This window comes from Protopterus annectens, chromosome 3.part0 (assembly GCF_019279795.1).
Source record: "Protopterus annectens isolate FY-2018-M chromosome 3.part0, PAN1.0, whole genome shotgun sequence".
Lineage (NCBI taxonomy): Eukaryota > Metazoa > Chordata > Ceratodontiformes > Protopteridae > Protopterus > Protopterus annectens.
The window spans coordinates 1,408,060,897-1,408,070,896 of record NC_056731.1 but is presented as its reverse complement, the minus strand read 5'-3'; positions in this window follow the sequence as shown (position 1 = coordinate 1,408,070,896).

The window sequence follows — 10,000 nt, the reverse complement described above, 5'->3', positions numbered from 1 at the left end:
CGGACTGCACGTGTTCATAGGTTCATACATTAGCACTAGGCTAACTGCCCTTGCAGGCCATTTTAAGCCTAGCCAATTATCTCATGAGATAATTAAACCCTGCACCTTGTGTCTGTAAGGTAAACACCTTAACCATTATGCCAACCACCCATGCCCCTGGGATTCAGGTTACTGGCTACAGCTCTTGGCACCCCCATAGCATCTTATCTAGGCAAGGTTCAAAGGATAAAACCACCACTGTAACAAAAACAAGCATGCAAAACTGACGGCAATGCGACTCAATGTTAGAAGTCTAAACCTAAACAGGCACTCTCTTGAGCCACACATACAAATGGGGAACATCGATATCTGTGCAGTAACTGGGACCTGGTGCAATGCTCCAGAGAGCACACCTATAATACCTGCCTACAACCCTTATCACACATGCCAGGAAACAAACCAAGACCACAACACTACAGGTGGAGGAATGTCCATATTAACTAAGGTCATTCATACCTCCAGCCTAGTGTCAAACACAATGCATCTGAGAATCACCAGATGCAACTAACACTATGTAAGACTGCAATCCAAATTGTAGCTGCTTATTGATCCCCCTCCATGGACCAAGGTTCTCACTACACTGTTATAAACATACTGGACAATATTAAGATACAATCAAACACCATAATACTGGGTGATTCCAAATACTTTGCCATTAACTGGGAAAACAACTCGTGTACGACCACCCTTTACCAACGGTTCCAAGAACTCATACATTCCAACCCCCTGGATCAACTAATCCATTGTCCAACCAGGGTCTCCAATATCCTAGATCTGGTCATTACCAACATGAATGTCAGATGCCCGACACCAGTTGCCACCCCTCAGAGGTCAGGTCTGACCATTATGTAATCACCATTGACATCCACATCCCACCCCCACCCACCAGTAAGGATCCTCCATAAATACCCTCTGGAAAGTCAATGCCATGCTACTCAAGTCAGAAGTGACAAACCTCATGACACCCACAGAGATGGAACCTGAAAGTGCAACTGGTGAATCCTACACTAAGGCACTGTATGGGCACATCCACTCATGCATGAATTGTGCCATCCCACATAGAACCAAAACACTGTCCTCCAAACAAGGAAGCCAATCTTGTGCTCCACTGCCATGAACAGTCTATACAACAGAAGGAAGACACTGTTGCAGTTAAAAGGATAATCCCAAAATGGAAACTGCTCCCTTACCAGCCTCAGTAAGATAAGCTGCTATCCCTCGAAATCTGCCACAGCTTGTTACATAAATATAATTGCCATAGATTCCAAAGACAACCACAAGGCATTCTATAGTTATGTACAGGATCTATTCTGGTATGCTCATAATTGCTCTGTGCTACAACAGATTGGTATTAAATATACTAATTCAAAGGAGTGTTCCAATATCCGGGCAGACTGATTTAGTGGCACATTCGGCCTCCCTCACTCCCTAAAGGGCACAACTCAGTAACAAAAGGTTGCCAAATTCCAGTAATCATAGCCACGCAGGTGGAAACCGCCAACTACACTGCTAGGAATACAGCATCCATAGGACCATATGACATCACGGGTTATGTAGTACATGAACTACTAAATAACCCTGCATCTCACCTAAGTGCCATGTGTAATCATGGCCTCACCTCAGGCTTCTATCCCACTGACTGGCACACAGCTACAGTTATCACACTCCACAAGGGGGAATCCACCTTGGATCCTGGAACTACCGTTCCATCTGTCTGATGAGCTTGATCTGCAAGGGCATGGAATGCATCATCATGGAACTTATTAGCAAAGACACTGGAAACCAGTAAACACTGAACCCCACCCTGGTTGGGCTCGTGCAGGGCCGATCTTGTCTCCTGAACCTGTTTGACTACTTTGATTCAGTCTGTGGAGCTGTGGAGGAGGGTAAGGTGGTGCACACTGTCTATCTGGACTTTGCCAAGGCCTTCACCAACATCGCCCACTCTAGAGACATAGTTAAACATGTGAAGCTGGCCATAAACACCTGTGTAACTCGATGGGTTGTCAACTAACTTACTGATGGAACCAAGACTGTAAACGTAGCAATGTCCGACCCCTGCTCCAGACAATTGACAATTGGATTATGTCAGGGTCAGTCCTGGCACAACTCTTGTTTGACATCTACTTCCCTGAAGTACAGGCCAACACTACAGAACTCTGGCTAACAAAGTTCATAGATGACTGCAAACTGGGAACCATTATTGGATCCCCAAATTATGTGAATATTTTACAACATGGATTTACAGAAACAGATGCTTGGTGCCAGAGCCATGGGCTCAAGCTTAATGCCAAGTAATGTATAGTTATCCCCGTTTGGACATACCATGTACCCATGAATGACCACATAGGTGGCAGTACACTAAACACCAAACGTGTGCTGACAGACATAGGGGCACAGGTGGACAGTGGTCTCACCTTCATTAACCACAACAGTAAGGAAATCCTTCTTTGTAGCACACCTCATCACTGAGGGCTTTACATCCAGAAAAAAGGGGTAATTGTCCCACTGTACTCATCCCTCATTACACCCTGTATAGAGTACAATGCCCCACTTGGTATGTACCTCACAAGATAGCTGTGACAGCTGGGAAGGCAGTGGAAATGCCTCACTATAAGAATCACAGGCATCAAACATATGGCCTATGCTGACTGTCTAGACATCCTCCAGCTATACTCTGCAGCATATTGTCTACACGGAGGCTATCTCTGGGTCACATACAAGACTATGTCAAACCCTGGGAAATGACATCTGTAATATGTGTATGTACTGCCATGTACACATGTGTCTATGTGCTCTCATTACAGTAGCAAAAGGATATTGAGTGTCATGTCTGGGACACACAAGTATATGAGGCCTGCACAGCATGTTATCTTCTGTGAATGTGTGACATGCAGGGGTAGCAACACAGGGTATGTGCTGTCACACAGACATGCAGTGTAACATGGCATTACTACTGTCAACAGTGCTGTCCCAGGGAAGGGAGCAGTGTTAACATTACTACTGACAACAAGCACACCTGCTGGCATTAGCTGCACTCTGAGGGCTCACTGTCATGTTCCTGGTGTGTGGGCTGTATCATCATATATATCCCCTACTGGATAATACTCAGACATGTGGAATGTAACTGTAGAGTACCGTCAGTACAGCACATGTTAGTGAGGGCTTACAACATGTAGTAATGGCATACTTATTGTTGTCAAATATCCATTTCTTGACACATTCATTCTACTGCTACTCACCAAACTGGTGTCTGTCAGTTCCTCTACAGATGTGCAGATGGCAGGTCTCTAGCTGGGATATGTACAGACAACCTATGCTTGACTGACCCCAACATGTGTGGCCAGCTGTGTACTACCTGTCACATATAGGAGACTTCACTCTGTATGGGCCACATGCCAGGGATGCCTACACTACACTACCACAGTCAACTGAACATGCTTGGGTACAGGTCTCCATCACAGACAATAACCATGTGTTGTAAGACATGTTGTATACATGTCAACTGGATCACCTCAGTGGCCATGTGTAGAAGGCACCCAGAGGACTGGCTGATGCATGTCACTCTCACCTTGCTAGTCACTAACGTGGTGTCTGTCGATAGATTGCCTGCTGGCACATGGCAGGTGGCATGGTACCAGTGTACACACCCCCCCTACACATCCAGTCCCTCCATGGACAACAGCCATGTACACAGCTATGACCACCTGCAGCAATGCACTACAGTATTGACACATGTATGTGTGCATTACTGAGGATAGCATTGTTTGTGTGTTAATACACCTGTAGTTGGAAATTCCATGACAGCCTTCACAACCACCACCACTCCCATTGCCATAGTCAGATGTGGCCGCTGCTGTATTGGACATGACATGTAGCCTGTTACACTACTCTCCTTAACAGCTACATGTGCCTTGCAGTACCAGCACAACAGTGTTGTACAAATGGGTCGGTAGGCATGGGAATCCCACTGAGATCTGCCACATGTGTGTATGTGTGCATGTCTGCATATCTGTAGGGTACACCATTGCCACACAGTAGTACAGATATTGTTGTTGTCACCCATAGGTTTGGCACAGCAATGCAACACCCTAGTATGCCGTTGGCATGTGCATTGCATGCCTATCCCTGTGGTACCGCTGGTGTGATGTGCAATGGGTTGTATTGGCGTCGTGGGCAATGTGTGATAGTGGGTATGTCAGAGTATCAAGATGGGTTCCAGTGTGTACAATATCCATTGGGGGATGTGGGTGCTTTGTACACTATTACACCATGGTACACCCAGTATATGGCCCACGTACCACTCTCTGGTGGCCACTGTTACCATCACCCATACAGGTAACCGATAAGAGGATACAGCCCAGTTACACATGTGCTGTGTGCAGCCTACCTGTAACACATTGGACACATGGACTAGTTAGTTAGCAACAATACACCCAGGCCCCTAAGATGTGTGTCTGCCTGTTATGTGTCAGTCAATGTCTATATGATGGTATGACACACTATGTATTCTTCATATACAAACATTAAATCCCCCATTACCATATTGTACATGTCTGTGGATGTTCTGCATGTAACATGTGACCAGGTACACACTTCACCCTAAACATGGTGTCATGTGTGCAATGAAAACCACACAGTTCAGTAGCACTACATACCTAGGTAGGGGTCTAGATACAGTGTTGCCAAGTAAGGATGTGTATGTATGTGGATGGGTTGACATAAGGGTGCAGATTATACATGTACCAGCAGGCCACTGGTCAATGTTGCAGGGGCAATAACTGTTATACAAACCTGTGACATGTGCAACTGTACATCAGATATGTCACAGCCATGGTGTCACCACAGTGACATACCTTTTTGGAATATGACTGCAGACTGGGTGGATAATGGCTAAGGTGTTTGCCTTACAAATACAAGGTGCAGGGTTTGAGTCTCACAAGGGATAATTGGCTAGGCTTAAAATGGCTCACAAGGGCAGTTAGCTTAGTATTAAACTATGAACTTATGAACCTATGACCATCCTCCTGCTGACACATGTACACCTACAACACAAATAGATAACATTATGGAGATAAAAATCAGTGTTACTAACAGCTGAAATGCATCATAGCTGCATGGCTACACTACCTAACATTTATGCATTACACATTACCCCTGACAACATCCTACACTGCAGTACATTGCAGCATTCTATTACAGTCACCATGTGCATCAGGACCATATTAGCCTGTCACTGTATTGATATTATGGATGACAGGGATGTGGCAAAGGTATCATCATATAAGCACAGGGTGTGTTGCTGGTGTACCAGAGGCCAAGGGTGGTCCATACATGTGTCACCATGTGTGTGGGTGAGGGGTTTGTTTCATTGATTGGGGTGTGGTGATGTGGTGTGTGTCGGTATTGGGTCGCCCTAGATGTGGTAGTATAGTGTGTGTGTATGCATGCACACAGTTCTGCCATGTGGCTGCCCTATAGCGGTGTTGTTGGACGATACCTGGCAGAGTGTGCAGTTCACTGCCTCCGGCCACAGACACACTGACTGTGCCTGCCAGGGGTTCCATGGGCATCTGCAGGTACAGACCTTGATGTGCTACTCTCCCATGATGATGACAGATGTCCGCTGGAATCATGTCCTGCCTGGGACTGGCCAGGGCCACGTGTACGAGGCCTACTGTGGTGTGGTGTGGACAGCACCCGCAGTGGTGTGCTGGGGCTGTTACTCCCACTACGGGAGCGGCTTGGTGCCCTGGCACATCCACGTTGACCCCCAGCTGCTGGTGTTTCTGGCCTGCATCCATGTGGCAGTCACACCGCTCTCACTACACGTTAAAGCACAGACATACCATGGTCGAGGAGGCCCACCATCTTACCCCACCATCCATCCATGACCTCAGTCTGTTCACGGAGGGCAGCAGCAAGTTCACTGAGGTTGCCACTTACAGATGAGAAAGCAGAACTCTGCAGCCTCAGGCCCTGTCTGTTGTACATTTCCATACATGCCTGTGCCTCCATTATGGCCTGAAACATGCTCATGGTGGTACCAGTTGTGGCACCTCTGCCATGGGCATGATGACCTGTGGCCCTCCCACGAGCACCACAATACATCTGCCGATGTGGTGCCCTGCCGGACATCCAGCTATGCTGACTGTGACCTGACACAGTTGGCATGGACACCATACTTTCCTGGTCACTGTCACCAACTGCCAACTGTTCCTTTGCTATGGTCACATGTGATGGGGTTTGTAGGGGCATTGTAACTGTGTGCGGACTTGAGGTGGCTAGGAGGGTGATGACACATGTTGGTGCAATGTCGGCCTCTGACAATGCTACCTGTGCCTCAACTGTACCATTATCCTCAGTTTGCATACAGGAGGGACCCTGACCCACCTCGCCACCTGTGGTGGAAACAAACACACACTTTAAGACTTGTACAGCATTGCATACCACAGTCACACACACTCACACACACTCACACACACACACACACACACACACACACACACACACACACACACACACTGACAGTCCACCTTACTACCTCCCTTGCCCTGGGTTTGCAGACAGTCCCACATTCAGTTACATATGTTCCCCATCCTGCATGACACTTGCTAACATACATTCATTACTACTACCCATTAACATATCATTCCTGTCCATGCCTACACTTGTGATCACAACAGATGACCTGTTACTCCATCACCTCCCTAACTTGGGTGGAGTAGATTGTACATGGCCTGACTACTGTCATCCAGTATTATCCTGTGTATGTCCAGTCATGGTGTACATGGCCCCTATATAGTAGAGGCTGCTACATACACTATATATGTCACACACTGGAGACTCATACTACAGTCTTGCTCAGTCCATGCCACATCTGCTGCATAATCAACCCATCATGCGAACAACAGTAATACCTGGGTACACTCACTGATGTGCTCTGGTAATTCCCCATTGCATTAGTAGTGCTGCATATGTGGGTAGCCATTTATCTATCTGCTGCTGGCAATATGATGTGTATACCTGGTATGTACTTTCCCTCCTAATGCATGTTCCATGCTACAGACCTTGTTATGCTATCAGCTGTCCTGTGTTCACATATAAGATAAGCTGTCCTGGTGTCTCATGTGTCACTCCATGTACATGTACAACACATTTCCAAGGAGAAGTACTGCCATGTGATCTATCCCACTATCACCTGTGCATACATGGACATCAACACAAACAGACACACATGTACACACACATCTGGCATGTGTCGACCACACTCCACTCCACCAGATTGCACTTACAGACACAATCCACACACACACACACACGCACACACGCACACACACACACACACATACATACACACACACACACACACACACACACACACACACACACACACACACACACACACACACACACATACACACCTACATGTGGATTTGCACAACTTTTGTACACACAGTCCTCCCATTACCTATCTGTCAGCATGCATTACATATGGTGCTCAACAGCATGCAGTGCAACTATAGTGACTTCATGCTAGCAGCAGTATACATGTGTGTGATGCATGGGCTGTGTTGGTAGGTGATGGCTCTTCCCCTTGTTAACACTGTACCCATGTACAAAGAGTTACTGTGGACCTGTTCTGCACCCTGCCCTGTACTGTGCACCACACCTCACAGGTGTAGAAAGCATTGCTGCATATGTAGTACTGTGTAAGTTATGTCAGCTCCAATGCTCACAGCCCCTATGTGTTAGAGCAAATCATACCTGGGATGATATGTGAACAGATATAATTTGTTAATGCCTGATGTCTGCTTTACAGATCACAACATTATCAGTGCCTGTATGACCAGTACAAGACTATTACACTGACAATCAGCTGACCTTACCATGGCTGTGGGGGTTGCCCTTCACATGTCCCAGACCTCTGCATGGTTGCAAGGTTTACTCATGTGCATATCCCGTGGAGTGCACACATTTCTGTCATGATTGCTGTGGGGTCAGGGTTACATCTGCCACGGTTACTTAACCTGATTGTGTGCAGCTACAGCCATGAGGGTGTTGTTTCACACATCCCTACTGTAGGCCATGTGTCCTGCCATATTTCCCATCCCTGTGGACACATTGCACATTGACACAATGTTAGTTATCTTGCATGTGTCTGTTGTACCCTTCAGATACCCAAGCATGGTCTCTACTGTGATGCAGTGCATTTCACAGCAACAAAACATGAATGTGTACAGCATGCAGTATGGGTAGGTGTGTTAGATGTGTGCATGAAATATCCCATAGCTATTACATGCCCAGTGTATTATCATGCATGAACATGAACCATAATCATAGGCTACTGGCTGCTGCCGTGATGGTATCATGGAGGGACCTACATAAGAGTGTGAGAAAGTTGATGTCAGTGGCCACAGCTGTGGCATTCATAAAGGGTGAGTGCTGCATTACGTTACATCAACAGTAGAATTCCACAATAATACAGCTTATGCATGACTGTTTATTACTGCTACACAGCAACAGATTATGTATATGACATCGCAGATTTGCATGATGTACCTGTACAGATGCAGATGCATACACAAGAGTGGTGTACTGATATGCCCTGGGGCCTTACCTGCATGCTCCTCAGACGGTGTGTCGGTGGCACCTACCTCCACAATGCTCCCTGCCAGGTGTTGGTGCTGCAGGGAGGCAGGTGCCACAAGGCTGCTGAGAAGCTTCTCCACATGGGCGAGGGGTGGATGGGTGGGTTACTCCCCTGTTGTAAGGTGGTCCCCCGTATGGCAGCTGCACACCAACGTACAGGGCAAAGCAGGTCAGTGCAATGATGCCGGACCTTCTCATAACTCCGGTTATGCAGTCCAACATCATTGACCCTGTGGATTAGATTGTTCCAAAGGGTGGTCCTCTCCTGCTGATCGTGGGCTGTCCAGCCAAACAGCTGATCATAGTGCTGTACCAAATGTTCAATTATCACCTCTGTTTCAGCAGCACTGTACACTGGCAAATGTGCGTGGAACATGTTCCCTGGAAAACATAAAGATGGAAACAGGTTTGAGCAACTCATACAGCAGGGTTATCATAGTTCTTAATACATATCTTTGTCTCCCCCCACCATATCAGCTACAACAAACCATTCACAGAATGCAATTGGTATGTCTGCTGCTTATCTACCATTGGGACATATACTGTATTGTACCAGGCTTTGTGCTATGTGTTTGTGCCACGCTTTGTGCTATGTGTTTGGGGACACTATCTTTGCTGGCCTGATACAGACTATTTCACCTGCATGCCATTGTCAGTGCCACTATATATATATATATATATATATATATATATATATATATATATATATATATATATATATATTTGTGTGTGTGAGTGTGTGTGTGTAGATATATCTTGTAGGTTGTTGATATACCTATATCTATATGAGTGTTTGTGTATCTGTAGACATACACGTCTCATTCTATATCACACACATATTTATCTATATGTGGGGTGCATACAGACATCTGGTCCACATTCTGTAACTGTCTTACATTCACAGCTGCACTGTTCTGCCTTGCTACAACACAGACAGGTGTCACATATGAACACAGACTAACATTATGGTGGTATATATGGTGAGAGATTGCTGGTAAGCCTATTATACACCTATGGCATTTGTGCATGCTATATTACACTTTAACATGACTGTCCTGCAAGTGGTGTGCTCTGACACCCGTGTGGCTAACATGACGACAGTACTTCCACCACCAGCTATTGCCCACACTAACATAACACACACAAATATTATGGCTTAGATATTTGTCATTCATTGCTGATCTGCACAGTTGGCGGGTGGCGGGTATGTCCCACTGCCTACATGGACAGACAGTATTGTCCAGAGCAGTTGTTCAGCAGAACATCATTACACGGTCAACTACAGATGGCACATATCAAACATTCCACA